The 9600-nt window shown below is 43.8% G+C and overlaps 1 protein-coding gene across 4 annotated transcripts in view; it reads left to right on the top strand.

Moving 5' to 3' along the window:
* Nucleotides 1-7351: 7351 nt before the first annotated feature.
* The window catches only part of IL1R1 (interleukin 1 receptor type 1), a 100647-nt gene continuing 98398 nt past the window's right edge, over nucleotides 7352-9600 (top strand). For all 4 annotated transcript variants that reach the window (XM_036873116.1, XM_036873110.1, XM_036873117.1 and 1 more), the window contains exon 1: nucleotides 7352-7787. The gene's annotated coding sequence lies outside the window, so the exon portion shown is untranslated. The remainder of the gene's footprint in view (nucleotides 7788-9600) is intronic.

Here is a 9600-nt window from a genome sequence, read left to right as displayed (position 1 = left end):
GTAGCCGAGTTGATTTTGTGCTGATCACCCATACCCTGCTAACATTGGACATACATCTCCCACGTCCTCAGGACAGGATTCTGGCCCACATCCTGCTGTCTTTGACTGCAGGGTTCCTGAAAGCAGGGTTTTCAGAGCTGTATTTTCAGGCCAGTGCAGCACTTGACACCAGTTTGCAATAGAGGAATGTTGAACAACCACAGGGGGAAGTGCCCAGGGGACAGGTAAACTTGTCCTGAGCTGGGACAGGAGCCCGGGCTGGAGATGCAATAGCACCCATCTTCCCGGAGGGGGAGGGTTGAGGCAAAGAGGTGGGAGAAGAGCCTCACTTGACTTGGCAGGTGTGATTCCTGGGGAGTCGTGGTAGCTAGAAGTTAGGAGGAAGATGAGGATTCAGAACACAGAAGAAATGTTCAGAGAGGGAGACATAAAACCAGGGTAGAAGGAGATTGTTCACTGAGTCAAATGTTCCCAAAGGCAAATTTTGTTTTAGTTGTATTTATGCGGCACATTGTTTTTTTAAATAAAAGAACAAAGAAAGTTATAGATAACTAAATAATTGTATACGCCAGGCACTATTCTAAGTGCTTTACATGTATTATCTCACTTAAAATTCTCCATAACACAATGAAGAACATATAAATATTGTTGCTATTTTATAGATGAAAAACCAAGGCACAGAGAGGTTGAGAAACTTGGTCAGAGCCACACAGAGCTGGGCTGTTTGCCTAGAGACAGGCCTCAGAACAGTGACCTCACATCCTAAACATAGGCCTGAGAAGCAAATGAATCACAGTCTCTGAATTTCGCAGAACCTCTTTCGGGTCATTTCACCCCATGCTTGCCTTACAGAACAGGGTGGTGGGCATGGGGAGAGGAGCCCTGTGGATAGCTCATGACCGCTGGTGTCCGGACTGCAGTTAGATCCTGGATTTTTCATTCCAGATAAGGGCCTTTCTTCTCCTGGCGATAGGAAGGGGAGAATATCATGAGAATAGCTTGTACAGAACCATCCCTTTAGACAAGAAGCACTCAGATTTCTTAGGGAGGCAGATGGAGGCATCAGAAAGAATAACTTGAAAAGAAGCATCACTTAGATCAACTTTGGGGAACATGATTAGTGAGGATTTCTCGACAGTGAGGGGTTTGGGGATGAAGTAAGGAGACTGAACTGACTTTGAAGGAGAAATATTTCTTACAAAAGAACAGGGTTTGACATGGAGTAAAAAACTGAGTACAGCCTCACGAGCCCTTTGTTAACCCATAACTACGTTTAGACCTTTTTATTTTTATGATTTCTATAATTGAAACAATATTTGCCGTAAGCTGGAAAATTAATGTGTCTTTTGCTCATGAAATCTTCATCTAGGAGGATATAGGTCTAATAAACATGGGAAATGATGCTTTCTGGCTACGCACACACACACACACACGCACACCTCCCAACGCATTTGATGACAAAGGCTGTTAAATTTAAGTGAATCAACGTGCTCTGTTGATTTCCTTGCACTGGACGCAGTGGTGTTTGTGGGCCATTTGAGCGTCAGCTACAGAAGGGGCAGGAACACCTGCGTGTTCCGTTTGTAGTCACTGAGTCTGTAATGTCATATTCTATAGATTTTTAGAGTTTCTATTAGAAAGAATGCATACCTTTGGTAAAATATCTATAGCATGCAGAAAAATATAACAAAGAAATCAACCCTGTATTATCAACAGTTCCTTCCTTTCCAAACAACCACTGTGAGTGCCATGGATGTGTTGCCCATTCAGACTTTTATGTTTTATTTTTAAATTTTTTCTTTATTTTTTATTTAGTTATAGTTAATTTACAATGTTGTGTTAGTTTCAAAGGTACAGCAAAGTGATTCAGTTATATGTGTGTGTGTGTGTGTATATATATATATATATATATATATATATATATATATATATACACATATATATTATTTTTCAGATTCTTTTCCATTATAGTTTATTATAAAATATTGAGTAGAGTTCCCTGTGCTATACAGTAGGTCCTTTTTGGTTATCTATTTTATATATAGTAGTGTGTATATGTTAATCCCAAACTCATAATTTATCCCTCCCCCCATTTCCTCTCATCCAGACTTTGAAAATATAGTGTGTGGATACAGTCTTTTTTCTTTTTAAATGTAAAATGAAAGCAATAGAGTCAAGACTGTGAAAAAGGGGTAATGTGTCAGAATAGGAGGTGCTATGCAGTACCTGGCTAAAAATGATAGTTATAAAAGCCATGGAATAGCATAAAAAACCACTTGTGATGTAATGTTAAATCAGAAGAGATTACAAAGACATATGTGCCTAGGAAAAAAAGAGTAGATGGAAATATTCCAAAATGCCAACGGTGATGGGAATTCGGCTGCAAGATCATGAAGAATGTTTAAGTCTTTTCTTTTTTCCTTCGTATCTTCTGTATCGTGGTTATATTTTCCGTAACAAAATATTTAAAAAATCTGTACTCATTGGAATGTTTTGAACCTTCCTACAAACTTAGTGACACTAGTTAACTTGTGTCAAAAAACAACCAAAGACAGTGTTTTCATGTAAAATTTAATGGCACAGTAAGTTGGGAACATTTATTGGGCTGTTACTCATATTTAGAACTTGACACATAGTAAATATATCATCTTACCTTATTAAAAAACAGTGACTTCCACATTCACTGAAAGAGCTGAAAACCGCACTCAAAGTTCACAGATATATACAGTGAGGCACTGTGAATAGGGTAACCAAGAAAAGTGTTGAAGTTTGCAGATCTGAATTCTAGTTTTGGATTTGTCCCTACTGGCCCTGGTTTCCTGTTTCAGCATCTCTGGGGTAGAGTCTACGGTAGGGTCCCTCGGCCTGATGGCTTCCAGGTGTACCGATATCAATCCCCTCGACCTATGGGCAGGGTGGAGGGCTTGGCTGGTCTTCTCTGGCCAAGAGCAGCCCTTGTTCTCACTTTCTCTGAGTGCCATGGTGGGAGAACATTTGGAAAACATTGCTCTGGAGGACAATCTCGAGAGTGACCGCCCTCCTTGTATGAGAAGTTATGCTTCCACCAGGGCAGCTGAATTCGCAGTCTACCATCACACTTAGGGTTCACAGAGGACATCTTAGTCAATTGAGACCCTGACATTTGTTTGGTTTTGTCCTCCACCCATGCTTTTGCTTTTTGTGTGCCTTGTCCTGTACTTACAAAATGAGGTTTGGGAAGTAAGAATAGGACTTTAGATTTGTCTCTTGTTACATTTCCTATTGTTAGATTTGGCCATGGCTCCATCCTCATGGGATCTTTTGGGATCCTGATTTGTTCACTCCGTGAATTCAAAGTCCATTTTAAGTGCTGGTCTCCCATCACGTGGTGAGCTGGGCCCTTATGTTGTAGAACTCACTCTGCAGATCCCAATTCCCTTCCCAATCTCCGGCTTGGGTTTGTGGCCCTCTGTTGTCCTGCACTCGTGACCCCTGGGAATATTACCACTTCCACACTCTCTGGGGTTTTTTTGCCCATGCTCACTTGGTAATATTTTTTGGCTTCAGATTTCAGTTTTGCTTTTTAGTCCTGAATTTGCTCTTTTTGGCAGGGGGGAATATATCCCTTCCAACCACCCTTACCTCCTCTACTCTTGACTTGCTGCAGCTGGAGGGTGACCGTGAACTTGTCCACACCCATCCTAGCTGCCTCTTTTCTGGGAGGGACCAAGTATGGCACCCGAGGTTGTCCACTGGTGACCACTCTTCACATTACCCCATTTGTCATGGAGTATGGGCGTTTAGGAGAGTGTCCAACTCTACTAAGTGTATTCTTCATCTTGCTTACAAGAAAGAGGTTTGAAATGCTTTCATGAAATCCTGATTCATTAAATTCACAGTATTCTGCCTAATCTCCACCTCTCTAGCCCCATCGAATACAAGATTAAATGAGCTTCACCAGACTTGGTTCATTCTTAGTCACTTCATGCTTTCTCTTAGTGATCATGGCTTCATTGAGTGCTAAAGACGATCGCTGTAATAATTCATCTAGAATCTTTCCTGTTCACTAATCTGTGCTTGCACAACCCCTCAGACCCAGTGATGGATGTGGGAGCTGTCTGGAGGTAGGCAGTATTAAGGGTTAAGTATTAAGTATTCTCCTAAGAGGCTTGGTAGGAAGCTGGAAGACAGAGTGTGACTTAGTGGTCTGGGAGAGTCATGGAGATGATCTGTTTATGTGTCATTGCCTGGAACAGGAGTGAAATCAGCCAGGTCCTCCCGGGGCATAACCAAAAGGTCACAAGGCAGCCATTGTGTATAGCATGTTAACTCTAGCTGAAAGGGACAAGGGTTAAACTAACAAAATGTGCCCCTGGAAGGCACTTCAGAGAACATTTAGATCAGTGCTCCTCAGACTTTACTGCTCACACGAGTCACGTGGGGAATCTTATTAAAATGCCGATTCTGAGTCAGTCGTTCTGGGGTGGGGCCTGAGAGTCTACATTTCTAGTGCATTCCTTGATGATGTCTCAGGCCTGTGGGCACGCTTTGTGTAGCAAGGATTTAGATTATACTGTATTTTTCTCCAGATGTAGAAACTGAAGTGCAGAGAGGCAAAGTGGTTTCCCCAAAGCCACATCCATGGAGTTAGAGCAGGCTCTTTCATCCAGGTCTCCTGGGGCCCAGGTCTAACTACAGAATTAATTACCAGATTGCTGGACCTAGTAAAGCAGGGTTTACCACCCTTTCTTAAGGACCCGTAGTACGTGGCAGGACAGGCAAGGTCAGATTCCAGGTATGGACATTCTTGCCTGAAGGCACACACGCAAGCACACGCACGCACACACACGTTGTATGTGCTTTGCATTCTCCTTTCTCATCGATTATGATGTGTAGGAAACACATGGATTAAGGAAACACATGGAGCAATGGGTTACAGTCACATTAAAGATATTCTTAAATGCAGATCCATTCTGAATGTGTAAACTTTTCCATAAAAATATTACGGGAAAATATATGAGTTATTTCTGACCTATTAAGTATAAATACAGATCTCTGACCTATTAAGCATAAATACAGATGGAGTTCTGCAAAGACCATGTCGCTGATAAAATCGCATCATAATGACGTCTTCTGAGAGTTTCCATGGTAAAAGCTGCGGGCTTGGCTCAGTGAGTGCTGTGCTCCGGACTTTGTAAAGGACATTGGAGTTTGGAGATTTTCCATGAACTTCTGGTACTGAATTTTTATTGCCAACTGTGACAATTTGTTTTCCCTGAACTCTGCTGGGGAGGACTAAGCAACTGACAAAACCCAGGCAGGAGTGTGTGTGTGTGCATGTGTGTGCGTGTGTGTCTCCTTGTTGAGAAGCGGGAAAGAGGAAGGGAGACGTTGTCTGGAGTGGAAAAGAGGGTCAGAAAAATCCTGGAAACAAAATCTTTCCTCTCCACTAAATGTTCAGTAAAGATAAACTGATTAGGGGAAGCTTGGGAAAACAAACTCCTATTTTGGGGCAAATACCTAGGGTGGGTTAAGCCTGCTAGTGTCTTGCCCATGGCCTCCCTATCAACTGGGTAGTAAGTTTCTTGGGGACAAAAGCTGGGTCTTCCTGATCTTTTGTTCTTCTTCTTCTTCTTCCAAAGAGCATTGAGAGGGTCTTGCCTTCAGTGGAAGCCAGAAGCATCTTCAGTGAAATATCATTCACCTTCCAGCCTTAGTAGCACCTGGCCAGCAACGTGGGAGGTGCTAGTGTGTTTCTAAGGACCTAACGGCTCAGACCAGCAAGGCTGCCCCTGGAGCTGGGGGTGGATTAGGCCCCCGAAAGCCTCTGCTACTCCACATTGGAGGAAGGGTGGAAAGTTCCCCCAGCCCCCGACATTTGAGGGTATCTCAGCTTTTTCAGTGAGGTTATGTCTTTAGCAGTCTGTTGACGCACCAGATGGCCTAGGCCTGAATAGTCACGTGATAGGTAGGCTAAAAATGTCAGCAAAACCTCTACAGGAATGTTACCTTAACCTCAAGACCATTCTGCTTATTCTTAATGTTGAAAGTCCTGTCTACCGCTCAGGTGGAAACATTTATCTCTCAATTAAAGCTCATTAGTCTACCAATTAGTCACAGCTACTTGTAATCATTTAACATGGGAAAACATTCTGGGAGGCCCTCTGGAAAGGATACCGAGAAGGGTGAGGAAATTGCACTCTCCCTGAGTACATACTCTCTGTTCACAAATATTGATAAATAGCACAGGTCCTGGAAAGACTCAAAGAGCAAGGCCAGGTTGGGCTCCACCCTGCCGGCTGAGGGAATCTTGGGGAAAGTACTTACCTTTTCCATGCCTCAGTTGCCTTATCTGTAAAATGGGCTTAAAGAATTTACAGTTCCTAGAAAAACGCCTGATACATAAGAAGTGCCCACCCTGCGTCTCTCTGTTATTATCATGGAGAGAGATTGGATTCAGAGCAGGCAGCGTCGCCCCAGGGTGCAGTAGGGGGCATGCGTGAGTGAACCGTGGTGAAGACCGGAAGTGCGGGGAGGGGGACGAAGAGGAGGGGGAGCGTTGTGCGTGTTGTGACATCACGTTCAAGAGGAGAAGGGGACACGGGGCAGGCTGGTGGCTGCAGAGCACGTGCAAACACAGGTTTGAACGTTGTCTTCTGGAGAGAGTCGTGGCCCATCCAGGTTGGCGCGGGGGGTTCTTTTAAAGGGCGGTGGGGAAAGGCGGACAGGTATGCGGAGGTAGCTGCGGGAGGGCCTTGGATGCCAAGAGAGGAGCTTTGGCCATTTTGGTCCTTGCGCTGCAGACTCTGAGTACGGCTCTGATAGGCGCGGCCCGTGCTGTGTTGAGAACATGAACCTGGATGCCGGGCGCAGGAGGGGCCGTGAGAGAAAACAGAACAGGGATTCGGCTGCCCAGTCCTCTCGGGGATGGGCCAGGCTGCCGCGAATGGAAGCCAGAGGCTCTGGCTACATTTCCCCGAATCCTCCCTGCCCTGATGGATTTTGAGCCCAGGGGTGACCCTTGGGTCTCCTCGCCTCCAGCATGCTGAGAAGAGATCCCTGCAGTGTCCCCAGGGCACATGGCAGGGGCGGTGGGCACGGTAGGAAGAGGCCCTGCGTCTGCAACATGCAAAGGCCTGAATGAAAGGTCCTGCAGCATCGCCAGGAACTCCCATCTGTGGATGTCATTACAAGAGGCTTGGGAGGTTGGCAGAAGAGGGAGGGCATAGGAGAACCCAGGCCTGGCCTGGCCTGGACTGGTCCAGATTCTGATGACAGAACACTGTGACAGATGGGACGTCTGTGGGCCAGCCTTGCCCAGGTTTATGGCTCAGTCATTTGAGAAGAGAGACGCAGCCTGTGGACTGTTAGGAGTGAGTTCTCCGTGGAGAGTGTGGTATTTCGACAGGGCTTGGCACGTTTTCTGAATGCTTCTGACTGCCTGCCGGCCTCAGAGTTTCCTGTTTCTAGTTCCCCACATGTGTCACAGCTGAGGATTAAAGCCCTAAGAGGCATCACCGGAGCCCACTTTCTCCTTTCTCTCAGCCTCTGCGCAGCTGGGTCTCCTGACAAAGCTGTGAGACATCCCTCTCCTACGTACAGACCAGACCCAAAGCTCTTTGAGAAAGAAAAAACGCAATTAGCAACTCCATCCCGGGCTGACTTCTAAATGCACTTTTGTTTTTAATAACCACCGTCAAACTCAGCGGGCTCCAACCAGGGAAAGAAATCCTGCGGGCTGACCCTGAGTTACCACCTCCCTTGGGGCCAGCCGTTCCCAAAGCCTCCAACCATAAGGAAAGGGGACGGTAAGATGATTGATTTGCACTTTGGTTTTCGTTTCTGTATTTTTTTCCCCTCCTTTTCCCTCTGTTTAGTTATACACTGATGAAGTATTTAAGAGGGGCAAATGGAATCTGATAAAACTGACAACGTCATGCTGTTTGTTGAGACAAGATTTGAAGGATTTCTTGGAGTTATGTGGCTCTGTAGGCATAGTTAACCCTAAGTGTGTCTGTGAGCCCTATTAAAAGATCACCTATGATTACATATGTTTTATTCCATGGAAGATTTACTATGAAATATGTGGGAGATATATTTTATGAGTATATACTACCTATAAGTCATCAATAGTTATGTGTCTTTTGGTAAATCACGAGGTTTAACTGAAGGATATTGTAAAGTCCTTTTAAAATGCTGTAGTAGATGTTAGAATTAAGACATTTTATGACTTTCCTTCATGCTTCTAGAGTTCTAGAGGGGCATAACCTGGGCCTGTGTTTGGATGAAGGCATTGCATTGCTATAAACAGACATCACCGATTGCATTTAAAATTATAATATATTGTATTAGCAAGATTTGTGCATGCTTCCTTCCATAAGAGCTTACAATGGAATCTTTTTTTTTTTTTTAACATCTTTATTGGAGTATAATTGCTTTACAGTGGTGTGTTAGTTTCTGCTTTATAACAAAGTGAATCAGCTATAAATATAACATATATCCCCATATCTCCTCCCTCTTGCGTCTCCCTCCCATCCTCCCTATCTCACCCCTCTAGGGTTCACAAAGCACAGAGCTGATCTCCCTGTGCTATGCGGCTGCTTCCCACTAGCTATCTATTTTACATTTGGTAGTGTATATATGTCCATGCCACTTTCTCACTTCGTCCCAGCTTACCCTTCCCCCTCCCTGTGTCCTCAAGCCCATTCTCTATGTCTGTATCTTTATTCCTGTCCTGCCCCTAGGTTCTTCAGAAACTTTTTTTTTTTTAGATTCCATATATATGTGTTAGCATACGGTATTTGTTTTTCTCTTTCTGACTTACTTCACTCTGTATGACAGACTCTAACTCAATCCACCTCACTACAAATAACTCCATTTCGTTTCTTTTTATGGCTGAGTAATATTCCATTGTATATGTGTGCCACATCTTCTTTATCCATTCATGTGTCAATGGACACTTAGGTTGCTTCCATGTCCTGGCTATTGTAAATAGAGCTGCAATGAACATTGTGGTACATGACTCTTTCTGAATTATGGTTTTCCCAGGGTATATGCCCAATATCAGGATTGCTGGGTCATATGGTAGTTCTATTTTTAGTTTTTTAAGGCCCCTCCATGCTGTTCTCCATAGTGGCTGTATCAATTTACATTCCCACCAACAGTGCAAGAGGGTTCCCTTTTCTCCACACCCTCTCCAGCATTTATTGTCTGTAGATTTTTTGATGATGGCCATTCTGACTAGTGTGAGGTGATACCTCATTGTATTTTTGATTTGCATTTCTCTAATGATTAGTGATGTTGAGCATCCTTTCATGTTTTTGTTGGCAATCTGTATATCTTCTTTGGAGAAATGTCTATTTAGGTCTTCTGCCCATTTTTGGATTGGGTTGTTTGTTTTTTTGATATTGAAGCTGCATGAGCTGCTTGTATATTTTGGAGATTAATCCTTTGCCCATTGCTTCATTTGCAAATATTTTCTCCCATTCTGAGGGTTTTCTTTTCATCTTGTTTATGTTTTCCTTTGCTGTGCAAAAGCTTTTAAGTTTCATTAGGTCCCATTTATTTTTGTTTTTATTCCCATTTCTCTAGGAGGTGGATCAAAAAGGATCTTGCTGTGAT

The sequence above is a fragment of the Balaenoptera musculus genome, chromosome 13, assembly GCF_009873245.2.
Source record: "Balaenoptera musculus isolate JJ_BM4_2016_0621 chromosome 13, mBalMus1.pri.v3, whole genome shotgun sequence".
Taxonomy (NCBI): domain Eukaryota; kingdom Metazoa; phylum Chordata; class Mammalia; order Artiodactyla; family Balaenopteridae; genus Balaenoptera; species Balaenoptera musculus.
The sequence above is the reverse complement of the archived record's forward strand: the minus strand, read 5'-3'. Positions and strand labels throughout refer to the sequence as shown.